The 24,759-nt window shown below is 47.1% G+C and overlaps 1 long non-coding RNA gene across 3 annotated transcripts in view; it reads right to left on the bottom strand.

The window, feature by feature from the left end:
• The window catches only part of LOC138847421 (uncharacterized), an 85,909-nt gene that overhangs the window by 35,522 nt on the left and 25,628 nt on the right, over positions 1-24,759 (bottom strand). The window contains exon 3 of one of the 3 annotated variants that reach the window (XR_016227271.1): positions 17,276-17,643. The exons of the other annotated variants lie outside the window; for them this stretch is intronic. This is a non-coding gene — a long non-coding RNA (uncharacterized LOC138847421). Of the gene's footprint in view, positions 1-17,275; positions 17,644-24,759 lie in introns of those variants that run through there. 3 annotated transcript variants of the gene reach the window in all.

Here is a 24,759-nt window from a genome sequence, read left to right as displayed (position 1 = left end):
GCTGACTGATGGTGGCAGGTGACAATCTATAGCTGTGTGACAGAATGTTTACTACCAGCCCTCTAGGAAATGATTACTTCGAGGTAATTCTGAACCTCCAGACTATGATGCAGTGGCTCATATATTAAACTACAGTAAGCAGTGTATGAAAGTATTACAAGGAGACCTTGTATTTCACAGCATACTGGGGAAGGAGCACGCAGAGGCAAATTGGTTTCAGAGAAAGCAAACACAGAGATTTCAAATATTTCAGCCCTACGGAAGGAGCAGAGAATTAAAGTGTCACATCCACAAGGTCAAGGGCAGTGTCCATTTTATACCCTGGACTTCTCCAGGGGAGACTCTATGGCCAGTGCCACCGAGGCACTGGGCCCTGTAACACACACACGGTGAGGCTCTGGAACCCGGCCTTGGCTGCCTCCAGAAGCTGGGTGGGCTTCTCCCTGCTTCTCTCACAGTCATGACCAAACACGGGTTCCTTGGGGTCCCACCTTCTTCATAAACCTCACCTCCAGTGAAAATTTCCTAAAGGTTAGACATATAGACCAATTGGAACACAATCGGAATCCAGAAATAGACTCACATTTATATAATCACCTGACTTATAACAAAGATATCACTGCAGGCAGAAAGGAAACGATGTTACTTTCAAATACCAGTGCTAGGTCAACTGGATATCCACAGGGGTAAAATCACTTTGAATCCTACCTCGCACCATACACAAAAAGCAGTTCCAGGTGGGTGAACCTTCTAAATGCAAGACAATGAAAATTTTAGACAAAAAATGAGATATCTTCATAACCTTAGGGAAGGCAAAGACTTTTCTTTTCTTTGAATATTTTTTAATTCTGTCTTTTAAAAAAATTTTATTGATATAAAGAGAATAGACTTTTGCATTCCATAGGTACAGTTCCAAGAAGACAACCACACTTCCCTCACTCCGCTGCTCCCCACCAATCCCTTTCCCTCCCTCCTCTCTCCACCAGTTTTTGCAAAGCCATAATTTTAATCCATTCTATATTCACAGATTTAATTCACCACTATCATAATATTCAACAAGGAAAAAATAGGAAGACTACAGTTTCATAAGAGTCTAAACAGGTCAAAAATGCTAAATAAAAGGAATATATTCTGTAACAATTGAAACTCAACTACAACTGTTGATAGTAAAAGATATCATGAAGGGAATGAAAAGAAAACCAGTAAAATAAATATTTGCAAAATCAAAAAGGATTTTTATCCAAAGCATAAAAAGAACCTCTACAAATTAATAAGAGATAATCCAAGAGAAAATGTTTGCAAGAGTTGGTATCCAACCAGCTAATAATACACATGTGATATCTTAGATATCAGGAAAATGCAAATTAAAACTACCAGGAATACCTGTCATTGCCATAATAGGCTAAAATTAGTACGGCAGTCAACACCAACAACTAGATCTGTCATATATTATAAGTGACAGTATAAATTGGTATAAACACAGTATAAATTGTTATAAAATGGCTTCATGGTATCTGCTAAAGCCAATAATGTACGTAAGCTATGACTCAACAATTCTACTCCCACAGAAATGACCCAAAGAAATGCATACATGTGCTCACTGATAAACATGCATAAGAACATTCATATAGTCCTACTTGTATTAGCTGAAAACTAAAAATAATCCAAATATTCTTCAACAGTTAAATGTAAATTTTTAATTTATTTAAGATTTATTTATTTATTTGAAAGGCAGAGTTACAAAGAGGCAGAGGCAGAGAGAGAGAGAGGTCTTCCATCCACTGGTTCACTCCTCAGATGGTCACAATAGCTAGAGCCAGGCCAATCTGAAGCCAGAAGCCTGGAGCTTCTTCCAGGTCTCCCACATGGGTGCAGGGGTCCAAGGACTTGGGCCATCTGTTACTGCTTTCCCAGGCCATAACAGAGAGCTGGGTAGTAAGTGAAGCAGCTGGGAATCGAACCAGCACCCATATGGGATGCTGGAACTGCAGCTAGCAGCTTTGCCTATTACACCACAGCACCGGCCCAGAAAAATATTTTTTTAAAAAGAGGTAAAAGGGGTCGGTGCTGTGGTGTAGCAGGTTAAGCCAGCGCCTGCAGTGCCAGCATCCCATAAAGGTGCTGGTTCAAAATCCAGCTGCTCTACTTCCAATCCAGCTCTCTGCTTTGGCCTAAGAGAGCAGGAGAGGATGGCCCAAGTCCTTGGGCCCCTGCACCCAAGTGGGAGACTGGAAGAAGTTCCTGGCTCCTGGCTTTGGATCAGCTCAGCTCTGGCCATTGCAGTCATTTGGGGAGTGAACCAGTAGATAGAAGATCTCTCTCTCTCTCTCTCTCTGCCTCTCCTTCTCTGTGTAACTCTGACTTTCAAATAAATAAATAAATCTTTTTTTTAAAAAAGAGGTAAAGTAAACTTTGGTAGATTCACACAGTGGAATAGTGCTGCACTACAATCAGAATGAATGAGCCATAACCGCATGCAACACTTGCCACGAATCATGACACAAAATGTGCAATGAAAGAAGTCAGATGAAATTGTTTGCTCCATTTATGCAAAGTTCAAAAATTCACAAAACTAGACTATGACTTAAAAGTCAAGATGGGCCGGCGCCGTGGCTCACTAGGCTAATCCTCTGCCTTGTGGCACCGGCACACCAGGTTCTAGTCCTGGTCGGGGCGCCGGATTCTGTCCTGGTTGCCCCTCTTCCAAGCCAGCTCTCTGCTGTGGCCAGGGAGTGCAGTGGAGGATGGCCCAAGTCCTTGGGACCTGCACCCCATGGGAGACCAGGATAAGTACCTGGCTCCTGGCTTAGGATCAGCGCAGTGCACCGGCCGCAGCAGCCATTGGAGGGTGAACCAACAGCAAAGGAAGACCTTTCTCTCTGTCTGTCTCTCTCACTGTCCACTCTGCCTGTCAAAAAAATAAAAAATAAATAAGAAAAAAGAAAAGTCAAGGTGGCAGACACTCTTGTTGGACAATGACAAGTGGGGTTCAATGAGTTCTTTGGGGGAGCTGGGAATGTTCTGTTTCTTGTTTCAGGCATTGGTAACAGGAATGTGGTCATTTGTCAATGTTTGCTAAGCAGTATACTTTATGTGTTTTCCTTCTACCTGTGTGCTATTCTTCACTACATTTATATATAAATATTTATATTTATAAATATATTTTTATATAAATATATTTTTATAAATAAATAAAAATGCAAGCCTTCTGGATTGGGTCCTAGAATTGGCCCACAAGATTTTAAGGGAGATGGTAGAGTGAGCATCTGGCTTTGTCCTTGGGAAGGTGGGAATCTCAGCAAGAGAAAATATTCCTGCTTATGAAGAGCATTGATTCTGGCTGGCCAGGAAGCATAGACAATGTTCACTGGAGCAGATGGAATGGGTAGAGGAGAAGTTCATTACTAAGTGCCAAGCCCTGTGCAGAGTAGCTCTGCGTGCATCCCTTCATTCAGGCCTCAGCTTGGCTCATGAGATAGGCACTATACCACCCCAGGTTCCTGCTAGGAAGCTGAGGCAGGGAAGGGTGAGAACGCACACCCAGGTCTCCATAGTCTCTCCCAAACCCATGCTCCTGACCTCTGTATGGAAGGAGCTGTCATTCCAGCACCCTGTGCCTCGAGTGACCTCCCGGCAAGTGTGGGGATCACAGCAGGCAAGAGAAGGCTCCACCCCTTGGCAGGTTCCTGTGCACTGCCCTCCTGCTCAACAGCATCTCTGCCTCTAATTGGCACGACCTGTTCCACAGCAAGGAAAACGCTTATGGTGTTAACAAGGCAAACTGTTAATTAAGAGAGCAATACCTTCAGGGGATTTTAATTTAGGGTAGGCACCAACAGGGATAAAGAAGATATTCAAACCATTGGAATTGTGTGGTTTCTGCCCCCAACAGACCACAACGTGGAATTTAATAAAGATGACTTCTGCCTTCTAATTATGACTTCTAAACGCCTGCAAGTGGGGCCTCTGATATCTCAGAAGGGTTAGGAGTCTGAACTCAGAGACTTAAAAAAAGGAGGGTAAGGAGCCGGCGCCGCGGCTCACTAGGCTAATCCTCTGCCTTGCGGCGCCGGCACACTGGGTTCTAGTTCCGGTTGGGGCACCGGATTCTGTCCCGGTTGCCCCTCTTCCAGGCCAGCTCTCTGCTGTGGCCAGGGAGTGCAGTGGAGGATGGCCCAAGTGCTTGGGCCCTGCACCCCATGGGAGACCAGGAGAAGCACCTGGCTCCTGCCATCAGATCAGCATGGTGCGCCGGCCACAGCTCGCAGCCGCGGCAGCCATTGGAGGGTGAACCAACGGCAAAGGAAGACCTTTCTCTCTGTCTCTCTCTCTCACTGTCCACTCTGCTTGTCAAAAAATAAAAAAAAAATAAAATAGTAGACTATTATTCCTAGGCTGTTAAAAAAAAAAAAAAAAAAGAAAAGGAGGGTAAGGAGGTAGTGAACCAGGGTGCTGAAGAGTTACGCTGTCCTGATACAGAACCTCACTGCCATCACCTACTTGATGCGTGGGCTCCTCAACCTCTCTTACCCTGTTTCCTCACCTGTAAAATAAGGGCACCGTGCCCCATTAGCCAACAGCTTACTAAATTGGAATGCATATATATATATATATATATATACACACACACACACACACACACACTGCAGATGCGTGTGTGTGTATAATTTAGCACAGTTCTGGCCATATAGCAAGGACTCAATTATCATTACCAATTATTAGCTTTCTGTTCATAGCTCACTGCCTGGGGTTTAACTTTGAGAAACTACCTAGATTTTATAAGGACCTTGACTGCAGACAAAGCACATAAGTGGTCCAAGGCCGCACCACTAGTCAGGTTTGGTACTTGGCCAAATTAGTCGAGGTTGAGTCCCTCCTTTCTCACTGACCTCTAGTCCAGATGTGAGCTGAATTCAGATCTCCCAGCATCCGGCCCTGCTGCTCAGATCACAGTAACTTGTGTCAAAGACACAAAGCAAAAGGCTCTTGGTGTAATGAGGCAAATCACCTTCATCCTCTAGGCCCCTTGTCCCAAGGACTTTCCACTCTGGCTGCTGTGCTTGGCCAAAGATGAGATGGACTGTAAATCTCACCGCATCCAGAAGAGCCACTGAGGGCTGAGACAAAAGCAGAAGAGGGAAAAGATCCTAATCATCAGAGCCTCTAAGAACATCTGCAATGGCTCCTCTGGTGAAACTTCCCTCCTCACACTCACAGCGAATCATGAGACAGCCGGGAGAGTCTAAGCCCCGGCATTCTAGCGCTGGAATCCAAGCTAAGTAAGCCCAGGCCCTTCCAGTGTCTACACTGTGGCTGCTTCAGCTGCATCCCTGCTCTGCCCACTCTGGTTTTCCCGGATGATTTGAATCCAGCTGTATAGTTTGGGGGACCAGGATGTGGATTCAAGTTCACCTGTATTCCTAAGGAAGTCAAATAAACAGGAGCTTTGGTCCTCATCCTCCTCCTACCTGTGTAACGCTGATCAAATTCATTAACCTTCCTGGTAGATGGAAATAATAATGGTACGTGCCCTATAGGATCTTGTAAGGGTAAATGCACTACCGCAGGAAACCACATAAAACACATAGTTAGCATTTAATAACTGATGGCTAACATGTATTTATTTCCTGTGTCACCCTTGAAGGCAACTGGACTGTGTCCAATCCCGAAGTGGAACAGCTTGAGGTGAGAAGAGAATGGCACAGTAGCCTCCGACTTAGTTCACATCACTCTGCCTGGGTAAAACATCTTCTGACTGCCTGCCACGCTTCCTTTTCTCCCAGGCCTGCACATCTGGCCCTGTACACTTCTCTGATGTCATTCCTGGACCCTCTGCTCCCACCAATTTTCCTGCTCCAGCCACACTGGCCTCCACTCTTCTCCATCTCAGGGACTCAGCCATCTCCACCCAGAGCCTTCTTCCCCCCATGTTGCCACGCAAATTCCTCCCTGCTTTTCATTTATGTGCATGTCCTCCATGGAGAGAGAGGTCTTTCTTCTCAATCCATGCCCCGTGGGTTATGATTTGTAATCATTTCTTCCCTTGGTTTTTGTCTCTCCCCAGTAGACTGCAAACTCACCAGAGCAGGCCACAGCTGTGTTGCTCATCGTCATAGCCTCAAAGCCAAGCACAACACCTGCAACCCAGCATGGAGCTCAGTAATTGTGATGGATGAATGGATGAGTAGATGGATGGGAAGATGGAAGAAAAGATAGAAAGAAGGATAAAAGAAGTCAGGCTTTTGTGACTATAAGAAAGAATCAGTATTTGGGCATACATTGTAGGATGCTCAACAGATTTAAGGAAGGAGGGTAGAAAGGAGGAGTGAATGAAGGAATGAATAGCAAGAGCATAACTTAGCAGAGTAGTAATACGCACAGGCTGAGGAGATGATGCTGAGTCTGAAATCCACCTCTACCACTTACTAGTTGTACAGCTCTAGACAAGTCATTTATTCTCATTGATTCTTATCGTTGATAAGGGCAGTTACTGCAAGACTTACAAGCAGAGAACATCTCTCCTCTGGATTCCAGAGCTTCCAAAGCAGAAGTGGGCCTCCAGCTTCATAGAGTGGTGTTGCCATTTGGATATTAGCCTGACTCAAGGCACCCATCTTCTCTCTATTTATCTGGAATTTTTACTTGCACAAACAGAGGCTCTGGGTGCTTGCTGGCTGCTCTTAGACAAAGCTTCAGATACAACTCGTCAGCAGACATGGTCCCCTGGGAGCTGTCCATGGGTGCCTTTGCCTGGTCTCAGCACTTGGGCACCTTTCACAACACCTGACACAGGGCTCTATGGCATGTCCATGATCTGATGCTGCCCCTGCTCTTTCTACAGTTTGTCTGTTGTATACACTGCCCCAGGCTCAAGACCTCAAGGCATCTTGGAAGCCTCCCATTAGTTCAGGTACCTGCTATCCAGCAGGATCCAATGCCAGGAGGACTGATCTCAGGCATTGCTGGCAGAAGCAAGGACATTTAATAGACACAGAATTGACACAGTCTGGTCTAGTTCTAGAGGGCTTAAGGGGGGTCCTCTTAGCATCTTTGTGGTGACATCCACAGTACAAGAGTTAAATCAGGAGGCTCAAAGATTAGCAAACTACCTCCTCCCAGAAGGGAAAACTGACGTCTAAGGAAGGGGATTTAGCCAAGGTCACTCACCTAGGTAGTGGCAAAGGTCAAGTTCAAAACTTTCTGATTCTGAATCCCAGTTCCTTCCCCCAAATAACACTACAGAGTTAGGCAAAATGGTGCTACTCTGGCTAGTTCATCCACCTGCCCTTTCACCACTGCCACTCTAATGGGTCCCACCTTCAACTTCCTGCCCAGTTTCCACCGGTTGTCCTCATTCACCCTCCACTCTCCCGTTTAACAATCTTGGCATGTCTGCCATTCTTCTATTCTGCTTATGTTTTTAAATTGTGCTGAGAAGTAAACCACCGGAAATTTCATTCTTTAGAATTGAACCAGCCAAGCATGCCCAGCTGTGCTGAAGACACAGGGGGTTCTCTCCAGCTCTGCACATCTCGCTGCCTCTGCATCTCGCTCCAGAGACATCAGTTCAGGCCTGAAGTGCAGTCTCAGTAGCCGACACATCTCTGAGTCTGCTCAGAATTCCTACCCCTTGAGGGGCCCTTTCCTCCCTCCTGAGCCCACAGCTGAGCAAGCTGCTATTTGAGGAATATGAAAGGATGGGAAACTACTGCATCCTTCTCTCTCGGAGTTTCACTGGCTTTGGAAAGGCAGGATAAGATTTTGGTTACGTGCACTGGCTTTGGAGCTGAGTGGTCTGGATCTAAAGCTCCGCTCTGAGACTTACAAGCTTTGTGACTTCCGGAAAGTCACCTGACCTCCCTAGGCCTCAGTTTCTTCATCTGAAAAATGCAATAACATGATACCTACCTCACAGGATTGTTGTAACAATGAAATTAGGTAACATAAGTAAAATTCCTAGCCAGTGTCTGGAAACCTTATCCTACGTGACCAGAGGCAGCTCCCAGCTGTGGGCAGAGCTCTGCGGAAATTTGCATCCATTTGTGTGAGGATAGGGACACACTGGCAACGTTCACAATCATTTCCTGATGCACAGATGGATTTGGTGTGCGTGCATTTATTAGATGCCACCATGTGCTGGGAACTGTGCAAGCTGCACAACCTGTGTTTCCTCAACCCTTAGACTAGAGGTTTGTCCCCATTTCACAGACAAAAAACTGAGGCCCTGGGAGGTGAAGTCACTTGACCAAGGTGTGTAGGTGGCTTGAAGCTCTAATCCAGACCAGTCTGCACCTAGAGCTGACACTGCCAGCCACGATGCTCTCCTGCCTGCTGCAGATCAGACTGGCTGCCCGCCCGCAGGAAGCTGACGAGAAGCAAACCTCATGTCCCTTTCACCCATTGAGAGATGAACCCCCAAACACCTGCACTGCACCCCAGAATCCTTAAGCAAACCTCTCTCAAACAAAAATATCCTGATTCTGCCCAAACCTTCTGACTGCAAGAGGTTTAAACAAAGTTCCAGAAGCAACACTGCTCCTCTTGTCCAGGGAACGGTGTGTGGGTGAGAGGAGCCATTGAGGGGAACCAGAGGCCAACCAGAAACCCTCAGATTAGGCTGAAAGACCCGTTTTCACAAATTAGAAGGCTGCAGTTCCACTGAAGAGGCAGCTGGGCTTCACCCCATTCCCGTCTGCTTAGGGACCACTCTCCTCCCCACCTCCCTCGCCACATACGCTGGCCTCTTGGCCACTCCCTAGTCCTGCTCTTGATTCCCCCGGATGTTCTTCTCCTGTCTGGACACTGATGCCGTCCACAGGGACTGCCCAACTCCTTCTGCCAGCTTCTGCCTTCGGACAAGGCAACTCAGGGGCATGCTCAGGCAGGGTTTGCATACCAGCAGGCCCAGCCTGGGTATGAATCCTCACTCTGCCAGGTACCATTTGGCTAGCCTGAGGCAAGAGGCTTAACCACTCTGTGCCCTGATTTCCTGGAACTAAGGATAATATCTAATTCACAAGGCTTTTGCAAGGGTTAATGGGTATGCTTTAAGTACTACATGCAATTTCACCAATAATAAGACATCATGAGGAAGAAGGGGCTGAGATGGGTCACAAGATTTACAAATATTTATTGGGCTGGGCTTTGGAGCACAAGACTGACAAGGCTCCCTCCACGGTCTGAGCATGAAGCACCAGTCGTCCAGAATATGTCTCCTAACATCCCTGCCATTAACAGCCTATGGAAGCTCCCATCCTGATCCCTCCCTGCCTTCCTCTGGCTTCTAGACTTGGCCTGAGCCAGGAGGAACTGTGTGTGAAAGCTGTGGGATGCAAACCTGGGCCTCCAGCATACAATTCTGCCCACCTCTGCCTATATTCATGTATGTTGACAATAAAAAGTTAAGATAACTGTGGCAAGATATGTCACAAAGAATATTTAAGCCGGCGCCTGCAGCGCCAGCACACTGGGTTCTAGTCCCAGTCAGGGCGCTGGATTCTATCCCGGTTGCTCCTCTTCCAGGCCAGCTCTCTGCTGTGGCCTGGGAGTGCAATGGAGGATGGCCCAAGTCCGTGGGTGCTGCACCCCATGGGAGACCAGGAGAAGCACCTGGCTCCTGCCATCGGATTGGCGCTGTGCGCCGGCCGCAGTACATCAGCTGCAGCGGCCACTGCAGGGTGAACCAACGGCAAAAGGAAGGCCTTTCTCTCTTTCTCTCTCTCTCTCTCACTGTCCACTCTTCCTGTCAAAAAAAAAAAAAGAATATTTAAAATGCTTAATGAGGCCTTTCTCTCAGGAGTTAAACACCTGGGGCCGACGCTGTGGCGTAACGGGTAAAGCTGCTGCCTGCAGTGCCAGCATCCCACGTGGGTGCCAGTTCGAGTCCCGGCTGCTCCACTTCCAATCCAGCTCTCTGCTATGGCCTGGGAAAGCAGGGGAAGATGGCCCAAGTCCTTGGGCCCCTGCACCTGCACAGGAGACTTGGGAGAAGCTCCTGGCTCCTGGCTTCAGATCGGCGCAGCTCCAGCCATTGCGGCCAACTGGGGAGTGAACCAGTGGATGGAAGACCTCTCTCTCTCTCTCTCTCTCTCTCTCTCTCTCTCTCTCTCTGCCCCTCCTTCTCTCTGTGTAACTACAACTTTCAAATAAGTAAATACATATTTTTTAAAAAAGAGTTAAATACCTAGAGCAAACACATGTAAGGAGGACACTATAAGACACAAAAGATCAAATATATCCTCAGAGAGTCTAATTTGAACAGGAGAAGTTCAGTGAAAATGGAAGCAAAGTTAAACATGCAGCCAGAGACACAGAAGAAAACTTGCAAAAACAATAGTGAAGTAAATAAAGAATAAAAAGGAAAATGATAGATACGGAAGAGGGAAAAAAATAAAATCCAGTAGACACACAATTGCCATCCCCAAAAGATAAAATACTGGTACAAATAATAGTATCAAATAAGCATTGATGGGCCAGCACTGTGGTGCGGCAGGCTAAAATCCTGGCCTGCAGTGTTGGCGGCATCCCATACCAGCGCTGGCTCCCATCCCAGCTGTTCCACTTCTGATCCAGCTCCCTGATAATGTACCTGGGAAAGGAGTGGAGGATGGCCAAAGAGCTTGGGCCCCTGCACCCACATGGGAGACCCAGAAGAAGCTCCTGGCTCCTGGCTTCAGATTGGCTCAGCTCCACTCCAGCCATAACAGCCATTTGGAGAGTGAATCAGTGGATGGAAGACCTCTCTGTAACTCTTTCAAATAAATAAAATAAATCTTTAAAAAAAATAAGCATTGACTCCTGTAATTTGGAAATCTTTTCCCAAAGAACAGGTAAAGCCATCCAACAAGCCACCACCCATCCCACACAGCCACACACATTGCAGGAGCATTGCTGCTCACGGCTCACAGCTGCCCTGATTTGAACACTTGCCCTTGGCCAAAGGGAGCTGCTTGCTTGGGAGTCAATACTCCCTGCTCCCCTAGGGCTGCGTTGCTGACACAGGCAGACAGTGTGTGGTACAGTTCACCCTCCACAGCTTCCCTTTGAACCAGGCTGAGTCTGGACTCCACCAAAGGCCATGTTCTTGCTTAACCTCTTCCCTCACCTCCATCCTGCTTCCCTATTCTCCCATGGCTTCCACCTGAGTGAATGCCCTTATAAGCCCCTTGTACCTCCCTGCCTTAGGCTCTGAGGACCCCGAGCTGACACTACATCATGAAACATGCAGAGACATGACTGTAAAAGGACAACATCCCAAACAGAAATCGGACTTCTAATACTTTCTCCCGCACACACCCATGAGGATCAACCTTCACTGACCTTGGTTTGTGGATGCCTCACTTTGGAGCACACGCCTATCGCTCATCAGAGCCATGCAAGGTTTGAGATAAGGAAGGTGGTCTGAAAAGATGGTTCCAGCAGAGAACAGAACGGGACAAGGGACTGGTAGGGGAGAAGGCAGAGCAGTGAGGATCCAAACAAGAGCTGGTAGCAGCGTGGACAAGTTGGTGGCAAGGAGGGTGGGGAGAACATTTAAGGGAAGGGAACCCCTGCGTGTGGCAGCTGAAAGGCTGTTGGGAAGAGGTACAGGAAGGAGCAGAGGTGGAGGGAAGCCATGTGTTGTGTGAGCAGTGAGTGGAATGTGCCGTTTACTGAGACAGAAACCTCCAGGAAGAGCAGGTAGGTGGAGAAAGATGAATTTCATTTTGGACACCCACTTGCCTCTACCACCCAAGCCAAGTTCCTTTTCCTCAAAAAGAACTAGTACAGAGAAGCACCAAATGCATGCCACATTTTGGGGGTAAATGCCCAGACACAAACCACATATCATATTCAAGGCAGCTTCCAGGGGCAGGTGTTTAGCCTAGCAGTCAAGACAATAGTTAGGATGCCTGTGTCGCATCAGAGTGCCTAGGCTTGTCCCAGGCTCTGGCTTCTGATTCCAACTTCCTAAGGCATACTCCAGGAGGTAGCCGTAATGGCTCCAATAATTCCTGCCACCCATAGGGGAGACTGGGATTAAGTTCCCACCTCCCAGCTTCAGCCCAGGCCCAGCCCTGACCATCACAGGCATGTAGGGAGTGGAGTGTTCGGGGATGTGTTCTCTCTCACTCTTGCTCTCTCTTTCCCTCTCTCTACCTCTCAAATAAAACAGAAGTCTTCAAGATCGTGAGCAGCTTATGTTATTGGCAATCTGTTGAGCACTCACTGTGTACAAAGCTCCTTGCTAGGCCTGAGACACACACACTGTGAGAGGTCAGCCCTCACAGCCCTCACAGCCCTCACAGCCTCATGGGCTCAGGCAAGGCTTCATTAGACCACACAAACCCCTCTGTTGATTTTGGAGCCAGCCCTTATGAGGGTCCTGAGCCTTTAACTGTTGTCTTACCTGGGACGTGTTGCCCAATCCCTTTGATCCTCAGTTTCCTCTGTAAAATAAGGATGAAAACAGTGATCCAACTTCAAGAAGCTGCTGTGAGGATTAAATAATACTAACAGCAGCTAGCATTTATTTAGTATCAAAGCTCCAGCTCTGTGAACCTGGCACACAGTAGGTACTCAATAAATATTTGTTGAGCAAATGGGCTGAGCACTTACTGTGTACTAGATGCTGTGGAAATGTGCACTTAATAAACAGTGTTCTTCAGGCCATCAAAGAAGGAGGTACCTTTCTCTGAAGGGAGGAGAGGACTTCCACTTTGACTATGACTTTGTCTAAATAAGATCAGAGTCGGCGAACTCAAAAGGCTTCCATAGCCTTGGCAACTCATAACAAGAGCCTAGGGTGATTACTGATGCCATAAACAAGAGTGTCAACTTGTTAAGTCAACAACAGGAGTCACTGCGCACTTACTCCTCATGTAGGATCTCTGTCCTTAATGTGTTGTACAATGCGAATTAATGCTATAACTAGTACTCAAACAGTATTTTTTTTTTTTGACAGGCAGAGTGGACAGTGAGAGAGAGAGACAGAGAGAAAGGTCTTCCTTTGCCGTTGGCTCACCCTCCAATGGCCGCCGCGGCCGGCGTGCTGCGGCCAGCGCACCGCGCTGATCCGATGGCAGGAGCCAGGATCCAGGTGCTTTTCCTGGTCTCCCACGGGGTGCAGGGCCCAAACACCTGGGCCATCCTCCACTGCACTCCCTGGCCGCAGCAGAGAGCTGGCCTGGAAGAGAGGCAACCGGGACAGAATCCGGCGCCCCAACCGGGACTAGAACCCGGTGTGCCAGCGCCACTAGGCAGAGGATTAGCCTAGTGAGCCGCAGCACCGGCCTTCAAACAGTATTTTACACTTTGTGTTTCTGTGTGGGTGCAAACTGTTGAAATCTTTACTTAAATTGATCTTCTATATATAAAGATAATTGAAAATGAATCTTGATGCGAATGGAATGGGAGAGGGAGCGGGGGATGGGAGGGTTGTGGGTGGGAGGGAAGTTACGGGGCGGGGGGAGCCACTGTAATCCAAAAGCTGTACTTTGGAAATTTATAGTTATTAAATAAAAGTTAAAAAATTAATAAACAGTGTTATTATTCTGTTTCTGTTATTCAACCTCAGAAACTCCACAAGGTGGGTGTGATTGCCATCTCCTTGTACTCAGTGAGAAGATAAGGTTCAGCAGCTTTAAGCTCACCACCCGAGGTCACGTTACAGGTGCGTTAGAGGAGGACCCAAATCCAGGCAGCCTGAAGCCTGAGCCCACCTGATGTGTGTGAACCCCAGAGACCAGGCACACAATCTGTGCTCTCTCAATTTCAGAGGACTCTGGGAGCCAGGACTGAATATCTGGGCTCTTTCCAGGAAGTGACAGAGCCTGGCAAGAACAGATAGGTGTTTTAGGGAGATGATTTTGGCTCCCATGCAGGGCCAGAATCAGGGTTAAGCTAGGTGAGATACTCACATCAGACACAAAATTTAAGGAAGTGAGAAAAAAAACCCTCAATCATCCAGATAAACCAAGACAGGATCAGTATTATTCATTTTTCTCTTTGCCTCAAGCAAAATATAGGTCAAGCACTGGTAACTAATCCAACCTTTACTTTAAAAACTTACATTCTGTTCCTATGAATGTTTTACAATAATTAAAAGAATATATTGTACTACAATAGTATTCTTCTTGATCACTGAGTTTTTGGCACCCCCTTAGGGTTTTGCCTGCTGTGGTTGGGTGATGGTTGATCCCCCAAAGTTTCACATGCTAGAAAGCTTGGTCCTCAGTATTGGAACAGTATTGAGAGGTGATGGGTAGGGCCTCGTGGAAGGTGACTGGGTCGTAGGGACACCATCCTCAGAAAGGATGATGGTCAGGCCAGGGCTCACAGACTCATTCCCAGGAGAATGGGCTATTCTAAATAAAGTGAGGTTGATGTTCTCATCCTGCTCCCTCACTTCAGCTGTCTCCTACATGTGCTCCCTATTAAAAAAAAAAAAAAAAAAAAAAAAAAGATTGGCTGGCGCCGCGGCTCAATAGGCTAATCATCCTCCACCTAGCGGCGCCGGCACACTGGGTTCTAGTCCTGGTCGGGGCGCCGGATTCTGTCCTGGTTGCCCCTCTTCCAGGCCAGCTCTCTGCTGTGGCCTGGGAAGGCAGTGGAGGATGGCCCAAGTGCTTGGGCCCTGCACCCTATGGGAGACCAGGAGAAGCACCTGGCTCCTGCCTTCGGATCAGTGCGGTGCGCCGGCCGCAGCACGCCAGCCGCGGCAGCCATTGGAGGGTGAACCAACGGCAAAGGAAGACCTTTCTCTCTGTCTCTCTCTCTCACTATCCACTCTGCCTGTCAAAAAAAAAAAAAATTATCCATTTATTTGAAGGCAGAGTTAAAGAGAGAGAGAGAAACAGAGACAGAAAGAGAGAGAGAGAGATTCCATCTGCTGATTCATTCCCCAAATGACCACATCAGCCAGAGCTGAACCAGGCCAAAGCCAGGAGCCAAGATTTTCATCCAAGTCTCCCACATGGGTACAGGCTGTTAGGAAAAGAGGTGCAGAATAGAGAGGAGATAGCATATGAACTTCACAGCCAGACCGAATTTATTCAGAGAAAATAAATTCACAGAGGTAGTGACCAACTGCCAGCATGCATAATGATGGCCCCCAGGGGCCCAGTCTTTTTATATTTTAGGAGGGCTAGGGGTGGGGGTAGAGGTGGGGGGCAGCAGGCAGAGGGGAATTCCTAGAACTGGTCTTTCAGGTGGCCACGGGGGGGGGGGGGTGAAGACAATAGGGTGTGACTCAACTGAGATTCAAGGGCAAGGGATAAATTCCCACATTTATCTATCTTTTGGGCAATGACTGAGGATAGCTAAGGCTTATTTATTTGTTCCATCACAGGGGCCCAAGGACACCAGCAGCCCAAGCTGCTTTCCCAGGTGCATTAGCAAGGAGCTAGATCAGAAGGGGAGCAGCCGCACTTGAACCTGCACTCATATGGGATGCCAGCACCACAGGCAACAGCTTAACCTGCTGTACCACAACACCGGCCCTTACATGTGCTCCTTCTGCACCTCCTCACTTATCTGCCATGCTGTGACACAGCCAGGGGGTACTCGCCAGAAGTTGGCACCATTGGGGTGCTGGTTGGAGTCCCAGCTGCTCTGCTCCTGTTCAGCTCCCTGCTAATGCACCTGGGAAGGCAGCAGAAGACGGCCCACATGGGAGACCTGGATGGAGTTAGCTCTGGCCATCGTGGAAGTTTTCTCTGTCCCCATCTAACTATCTCTCCCTCTCTCTGACGGTCTGCCTCTCAAGTAAAAAAAGGAAGGAAGGAAGGAAGGAAGGAAGGGAGGGAGGGAGGGAGGAAGTGAGAGAAAGAAAGAAAGAAAGAAAGAAAGAAAGAAAGAAAGAAAGAAAGAAAGAAAGAAAGAAAGAAAGAAAGAAAGAAAGAAAGAAAGAAAGAAAGAAAGAAAGAAAGAAAGAAAGAAAGAAAGAAAGAAAGAAAGAAAGAAAGAAAGAAAGAAAGAAAGAAAGAAAGAAAGAAAGAAAGAAAGAAAGAAAGAAAGAAAGAAAGAAAGAAAGAAAGAAAGAAAGAAAGAAAGAAAGAAAGAAAGAAAGAAAGAAAGAAAGAAAGAAAGAAAGAAAGAAAGAAAGAAAGAAAGAAAGAAAGAAAGAAAGAAAGAAAGAAAGAAAGAAAGAAAGAAAGAAAGAAAGAAAGAAAGAAAGAAAGAAAGAAAGAAAGAAAGAAAGAAAGAAAGAAAGAAAGAAAGAAAGAAAGAAAGAAAGAAAGAAAGAAAGAAAGAAAGAAAGAAAGAAAGAAAGAAAGAAAGAAAGAAAGAAAGAAAGAAAGAAAGAAAGAAAGAAAGAAAGAAAGAAAGAAAGAAAGAAAGAAAGAAAGAAAGAAAGAAAGAAAGAAAGAAAGAAAGAAAGAAAGAAAGAACCCCACCCACCCACCCACCCAGGTATTTTGTCATAGCATCATAAAAACAGGCCAAGACAGTGCCCAAAGCAAATGTCTTGCTTGTGCTCCCGCCCCTCCCCACCCCCAGCACACACCCTTCTCCCACAGCTTCTTTATTCGCATTTGCTCAAGAAAAAAACCATCCAAGCCCAGTTTCTACATCTGCGAGATGGGAGTCGGTACGCCCACCTCTCTGAGCTGCTGTGGCGTGGGATGAGATTTGGCAGGTTCCAGCCTTGCCTTCTGAGTGGTGAATCACGTGACTCATTTGGGATGTTATCTCTGCCTATGCAGCAAGGTAGCCCCAGCAATGCCCTTGGAGTCATTCACGATTTTCCCCTCTAAACCTTAATCCTCATCACACTGTTCACAACCTATTCCTTCCTCTACTGCCTTCTGATCCTGCTACCTCCTCCACCCACTACAGACAACCCCACAGAGTGGCTCATTCCTTAAAACATTTGTGGGCCAGAAAATCCTCCAGGAATTCACTACAGAATGGCTAGATCCATTCTGAACCAGGCAGTCGAAAACAAACACTGCTTCTTCCCGGTGTCAGAAAACCACAGAGTGCGTTTCAAGGGCTCCAGGAGCGTGGAAATACTCTTATCCTCAGAGGAAACGAGGCTTGGCCTCATACTCTGCAGTTGGGACCATTTTCAAACCCACACTCAGGGCATTTGCTATTCTGATGGCATAAACCCGAGTCAGGTACACATGCTGGGACTCCTGAATATATTTACAAGGAAATCAGCATAATGCATGGTTAATATTCGGAATGTGATTAATCCAAAAGCCCCATTCCATATTCCAATTACATCCACTGTTCCCCTACGTGGGCTGGGTTTTGCTTAAATGCATATGGAGTCAATTGGAGTGCCAGATTGATGGAGGCTGCCAAGAGCCTGGCGCTCCAATGGTAATAAGTTATATTCCTATTATGTGGTGGGCAATAAAAAATCTGATATTTATTCTACTGGATTTTGAGAAACTCTTGGAAAGAACCTAGGCTGCTGGAACACAGCAACATATTTCACCAACAAATGTCCCCTCTGTGGCTCCACTGTTTAGAGGAGATGAGGCTGCCTTAGAATCCTGGTGCCTGTGTACTTGAAGGGGTCAAGCTATGTCCCATCAGGACGGACAGTTTCTCATCACCACAAGCAGACAACTGATTCTCTCCTGTAAACAAGCACAGGCTGTGTGACCTTCAGCAAGACCGTCAGACTTCTCGGGGCCTCCTTTTCTCCAGCTGCAAAATGGGAACAGCAATTAGCAGCTGCAAAGGTTTATTTGTTAGAAGAATTACATGCAGGCCGGCGCCGTGGCTCAATATGCTAATCCTCCGCCTACAGCACCAGCACACTGGGTTCTAGTCCTGGTCGGGGCACCAGATTCTGTCCCGGTTGCCCCTCTTCCAAGCCAGCTCTCTGCTGTGGCCCGGGAAGGCAGGGGAGGATGGCCCAGGTGCTTGGGCCCTGCACCCCATGGGAGACCAGGAGAAGCACCTGGCTCCTGCCTTCGGATCAGCGCAGTGCGCCGGCCGCGGCGGCCATTGGAGGGTAAACCAATGGCAAAGGAAGACCTTTCTCTCTGTCTCTCTCTCTCTCACTGTCCACTCTGCCTGTCAAAAAAGAAAAAAGAAAAAAGAGTTACATGCAATGATGAGCATGCAGCTGCCACAGCCAGTGCCTGGCACACAGCAAGCACCTAATAGATGATTTCAAACAGAATTTACTAGTGAATGAACAGATCAAAGTTAATTTGTTCACCTCATAAAGGCATGTCATAGAACAGTGCATCCCCCAAGTGTGGTAGGCAGAACACTGGGAGAATAGGGAATCATTGTTGATGGTACGTTGATAGTGATTGTTATTTTTAAGATTTATTTATTTGAAATACAGAGTGACAGAGAGGGAGACAGACACAGAGATCTTCCACATACTGGTTCACTCCCTAAATGCCCACAACAGCCAGGACTGGGCCAGGCCAAAGCCAGGAGCCAGAAACTTCATCCAGGTCTCCCACACGAGTGGATGGGATGGAAGTACCTGGGCCATCATCTGCTGCCTCCCACATGCATTGGCAAGAAGCAGGACCAGAAGCTCAGGGTGGCCAGGTATGTATTATGGGATGCAGGCGTCCTGAGGGGCAGCTTCACTCACTGCACTGAAACACCTACTCCTCTGCACTTATTTTAATGTGTCTTGGCTGGGGGGGATAAAAAAAAAAACACTTCAAACCATCGATTTTGTGATCATTATTGCGTAGGACAAGGCTAAAGAGGATGGACTATTAGAACAAATCTTAAACTTTAAAAAATGAAATGTAAGTAAAGATACAGCAAAAATCTTGAAGATGTTATTGATAATTAGAGGAAAATGATGACATAAAACACATGAGGGGGAATGTTTAACAAAAAGTATTTTTAAAGGTTTTTAGGAATCAGGAACTATGAAGGTAAGATTGGGCCATGTGAGCATCTTAGGGTTATACAGAACTCCCCAGTTGGCCTTCTCTGTCTACTTCCTCCCATCACCACCTACAGAAAAACATCTGAAAAAAGGGTGTGGAAACAGCATCACTATACAGATAATCTGAATCAATCTGAAAGCCCCCAAATTCCTTTTTTTATAATTCTCCAACTCTGGCAGCTAATGAATGGTTCCAATTATTTTCTAATATCCCTGGTACCTGGTGGCCACTGAGCAGTGACACAATGCAGTGGCCAGGAACAGGTTTTCCTCAGAACAGTGCCATGTGGTTAAATTAAAACCACCCTGGGCACCAGGAGCCTGAACCCAGATTCTACACAGGAAGAGTTGGGTGCTAAGGCCTTTGTCATCTGCTACCCTGATGACAGAACTCCCTGTTCCCTGGAAGATGAAGCCATCTCAGGTTAGCAACTCTGCAGAAAGACAAGCTTCTGAAGCAGCGAACATGGGTTCTGGTTGGTTCGGGGTACATCTATTTTTACTAAATTTCTGAACTTCTCTACTGAAAGAAAGAGGAAAAGCTATTTTATTTTGCAAATGTTGAGAGACTGAAGGCTTTTCAGATTAACAGTGGCAAGTGTTCTCATCCTGAAACTCAGGGTAAGATTTAGGAAGTCTATAGATCCTTGGAATTATAGAGCGACGAGTGAAATCAGTGTGTGTGTGTGTGTGTGTGTGTGTGTGTGTGTGTATCTGTCTGTCTGTCTCCATACACATATACTTCAGCAATTGCTGGAGAGGAAGTCCAGAACTTTCATCAGACTGTCAAAAGGGCTGGTTTGGATTTTGTCACCTGGTTGGAGTGCCTGTGACACAGAGTCCTAAGGGAGAAGGAAAGGCGAAGGTAAAGAAGCGCACCAGGTAAGAGTGCAAGAAGAGGTTGGAGGGTGAAGCAGGGATCGTCCCTGGGCTTGGGAGCAGCTGTGCTGCGTGAGGGAAGCTGCGGCAGAGGGAAAGGAGGCTTAGGAAATCTCTCTACAGGCTCTAAGTCCCCTTCATGCAGAACTACACAACGTGGGCGTGAATTGCAACGACATTGTTCCCGGGATTTTTAGACTTTTTTTTAAGTCAACAGCTCTCCAGACTGGGTGGCAGGGATCCCTGAGCTGTGAATATCACACAGAAACTTCCCTCCAGGTCTCAGCTCTGCTACCAGACGCCAATGTCCACAAGGGCAGGAACTCTGGCTAATTCAGGGAACTACCCTCTCCCTCCACCCACGCTCACGCTGGGTCAACACTTGTCAGAGGAATGATTGTACCAAACCACAGGTGTTTGATGAACCCAAACAGAATGTGCATCCAAAACAGATCCAGGTTGCTATCTCCATCACATAGTGAGAATGTCTCCTTGGGCAAGTCCTCAGTTTCCCATCTGAAAACAGGTAGGAATGTTCCCATCTTACATGACTCCTGAGATGATTAAGTGATCCAGTGCTTTTCTTGTGCTCATTGCTGTTTCCAGCATATAAAAGGCATGCAGCCAATCATAATTATTGCTCCAAAAAACCATTTCTTTGAAAGACTGACTCTTATTTAATTGCTTAAAAATTATTCAGGGTCAGCATCATAAATCTCACATTGCCACCAACCTCAACAAAATACCATGTCAGGAGGGAAGTATTCGCCAAGAGCCTTCCACGTGGTTTCTGCATGGGTCTGTGATGACCAATTCTGGCCTCTGTGCTCACAAAGAGGGAGGCATGAGAAGGCAGACTTTGTTCAAATGGTTGCAAGCTCACTGGGTGCATTGGGTGCTATCAAGAGAAAGAGCTAGATGCTACAGGAGTGAATATCAGGAAGCGCTCACCTGGCCCAGGCGGGGTCAGAGAAGGCTTCCTCTACCAAGAGACATGGGATAAGATGAACTAAAGAAAGAAAGAGAGAGTTTGCTAAAGACAAGGGCTGAAAGAGTACTTCAGCTGAGGGAACATAGGTGAGAAATCCCGAAGCAGGAAAAGCCTAGAGATGGAAAGGGACCAGCAAAGACCTCAGTGTGGCTGGAGTACAATGAGACAAGAAATCCCTCAGGGGGTCAGTGCTGTGGCATTGTGGGTAAAGGCACCACCTGTGGCACCAGCATCCCATATGGGTGCAGGTTCAAGTCCCAGCTGTTCCTCTTCTGATCCAGCTCTCTGCTATGGCCTGAGAAAGCAGTAAAAGATGGCCCAAGTGCTTAGGCCCCTGCACCCATGAAGGAGACCTGGAATGAGGCTCCTGGCTCCGGACTGGACCAGCTCTGACCATTGTAGCCACTTGGGGAGTGAAACAGAGGATGAAAGACCTCTCTTTGTGTGTGTCTGTAATTCTACCTTTCAAATAAATGAATAATCTTTTAAGGAAGGAAGGAAGTCCTTGGATGTCGGTAGGCTAGGATTGTGTCTTTGGAGAGAATAAAAAACACTTCAATCCATTTATTTCATAACTATGACGGCTTAGGACAAGGCTAAAGAGGATTAACTATTTTTTTTTTTAATTTTTGACAGGCAGAGTGGACAGTCAGAGAGAGAGACAGAGAGAGAAAGGTCTTCCTTTGCCGTTGGTTCACCCTCCAATGGCTGCCGCTGCAGCCGGCGCACCGCGCTGATCCGATGGCAGGAGCCAGGATCCAGGTGCTTTTCCTGGTCTCCCATGGGGTGCAGGGCCCAAGCACCTGGGCCATCCTCCACTGCACTCCCTGGCCATAGCAGAGAGCTGGCCTGGAAGAGGGGCAACCGGGACAGAATCCGGCACCCCGACCGGGACTAGAACCCGGTGTGCCGGCGCCGCAAGGTGGAGGATTAGCCTATTGAGCCACGGCGCCGGCTCAGGATTAACTATTAGAATAAATCTTAAACTTTAAAAATCAATAAGATATAGCAAAAATCTTATAAACATTATTAAATAACTGAAGGAAACGATCTACCATTCTCTTTAAAACCACTCATGGACCTCTCTTTCCATTCTCTACACAGTGATGAAAGAGATCATTGAAAAACATAACTTGGATCCTACTGCCCCTTTAATGGCTCCCTACTGCCATCAGTATAAAGTACAAGTTCCTTGCCTCTCATAAAATGCCCTACTGACCCCTGCTGACATCTCCAGCCTCATGCCACATCAGGTTCCACCACACAGTCACACTGGGCTTCCACCTAGCTGCACCCTTTCACTTCCTCATGTGTGCCACGTTTATCCTCACCCCAGGTGCTCTGCATCTGCCCTTCTGTGTGCCTGGAAGCTGTTCCTCCAAGCCCAGGTCTTGCTGCCTCTTTTTTTACTATTTGCATCTCAGTTCTGCCATCACCTCCTTAGATGGGTCCTCCCTGAGTGATTTTTCAAGATTTATTTATTTGAAAGGTGGAATGACAGAGAGGGGAAGAGACAGAGAGAGAGAGAGATCTTCCATCTACTGATTCACTCCTCAAATGGCTACAACAACTAGGGCTGGGCCAGACCAAAGCCAGGAGCCTGGAACTCCATCTGGGTCTCCCCCATGAGTGGCAGAGGCCAAAGCAATTGGGCCATCATCTGCTGCCTTTCCATGCACAACAGCAGGGAGATGGATCGGAAGTAGAGCAGCCAGGACTTGAACCAGCACTCCAAAATGGCATTCCAGCATTGCTAATGGCAGCTCAACCTGTTAGGCCACAAGACTGGCCCCCTCCCTGAGTGTGGCGTTCTCTGTCATGTCACCATTGTTATCTTCACATTACTTACTATTTTATTAAAGTATTTTACCTATTGATTTTCTTATTTTTTTACCTCTGTTATAGAATGAAAGCCATGAGAGTAGGGACTTTGCCTGATTTACCACCCAGTGCTCAAAACAGCATTTGTCATTGTGAGTTCTCAATAAATTTAGATGAAGGAAAGAATAGTATGAAAACAAAAAACTATCAACCAACTCAGGTGGGTTACAGTCAAGTTCATCAACTGCAAGTGTGTCGCCTGTAGAGAGTGTCCACTTCCCATGTACGGCTTATTCCAACAAAGCAGGCCACATCTGCAATCATGCTGGCTTCACTGGGACTGACCCTTCATAGACATCCAACAATAGAAACACAGGTGCACCTAGCAAGTGCTCAATCTGAACACACAGTATGACGAATAGAAGCTGGCAGCCCGAAGGAAGAGTGTCCCGGGTACGAATCCAGGCTCTGCCATCTCACAACTGTCTAAGCTTGAGCAAAACTGCTCACCTCTCCAAGCCTCAGTTTCTTCAGGAAGAAAAGATGAGGTGCTTCCTGGAAAACACTCCATAGAGACTAACAAGTTAAAGAGCAAGTCAGTCATGCAAGGTGCACCAACACACCCTTGGAGGAGACGGAGGAGGTGGTGCTGGTCAGCTTGGGTTTGCACACACTCACAGTTGGCAAAGAGCAACTCTGCACCCTCACTTTGGAGCAGATGGTTCACGCAAGTGAAAAGTATAGGCCTCTGGTCACCGCCCTCAACTCTGCCCCACAGAGGACCCTGAACTGCCTGTGTGCATGGCACAGAGCTCTTTCTGGGAAAGAAGATTTACTCCATGACCTAAATGTCACTCCTTATCATGCATCTCCTCAGAAGCCACGAAGGGAACCTGATGTGATAAAGGTGAAGAGACAAGGGAGAGCTCTTTCACCCAAATTTTCAGGTCTCTGAATCCATGCTGGCCCCAGGGTGAGGATGAGTAGACGTGCCTTTCCATTTCTACTGTGGCTGAGTGAAGCATCTAGATTTGAAGCAATGGTGCCATTTTACTCACAGAAACTTAGTTTTCCTGACCTCCAGCAAATAGGTGATAAATAAACATTAAAGAATCTGCCTGGGGCCAGCACTGTGGTATAGCAGGTAAAGCTACCACCTGTGGTCCTGGCATCCCATATGAGTGCTGGTTAAAGTCCCAGCTGCTCCACTTCCAATCCAGCTCTCTGCTATGGCCTGGGAAAGCAGTGGAAGATGTCCCAAGTCCTTGGGCCCCTGAACCCGTGTGGGAGACCTGGAAGAAGCTGCTGGCTCCTGACTTCAGATCAGCCCAGCTCCGGCCGTTGTGGCCACTTGGGGAGTGAACCAGCAGATAGACTATCTCCCTCTCTCTACCTCTGCCTTTCAAATAAATAAATAAATCTTTTTAAAAAAAAAAAAAGGAGTCTGCCTAGGAAATTATGAGTCTGCCTAGGAAAACCACAGGTCTCAGGGGCCTCAATGCTGTAAATTCGGAAACACCATGTTAACTTGGCAACGGTGATGGCGGTAGTGCTACTGTTACTTGGTAGTGGTGGTGGCAGCTGTCTGACTGAAGGATGCTAGGGGTTTGAATATGGTTTGCCCTCACCAGAACCCACATTGAGGGTTAATTCCTCAATGTAGCAATGTTGGGAGGAAGGGCCTAGTGGGGAGTGTCTGGGCCAAGAATGGAGCCCTCATGAGCAGACTAACACTGGTCTCTCAGAGACGGATTAGCAATTGCACGTGTCTCTCTTTGCACGTGCTCGCCTGCCATTTCTGCTTTCTGTCATGAGGTGACACAGCACATGGCCCTCCCCAGAGGCCAAGGAGATGCAAGCACAATGCTCTTAAACTTTAGAACCTTGAGCCAAAATACAGTTCTTTTCTTTATAAATATATCCAGGCTCAAGAATTCGACAGCCACAGAAACAGGCTAAGATAATAGACCACTGTCCCCATGGAGTCATTCCCTCTCTTTAAAAAGAGTGAGTCCTATGTCTACAGATCCAATTTCTTTAGTCCATGGGGTCCAGCAGGAAGGGACGTGGCAGAGGCATGAAATCAGAGTGTTGTTTCTCAATACACAACCTTCCTTATATTGTCAAAAAAGCAGCACCAAGATGACCTGAATCAAGCCTTCGTCTTACACCCCAGCCCTGTGGTCGCCACACTTCTCCAGCA

The sequence above is a fragment of the Oryctolagus cuniculus genome, chromosome 21 (assembly GCF_051225735.1).
Source record: "Oryctolagus cuniculus isolate XC-2025 breed Fujian yellow rabbit chromosome 21, ASM5122573v1, whole genome shotgun sequence".
Classification (NCBI taxonomy): domain Eukaryota; kingdom Metazoa; phylum Chordata; class Mammalia; order Lagomorpha; family Leporidae; genus Oryctolagus; species Oryctolagus cuniculus.
This window is presented reverse-complemented; position numbering and strand designations above follow the sequence as displayed.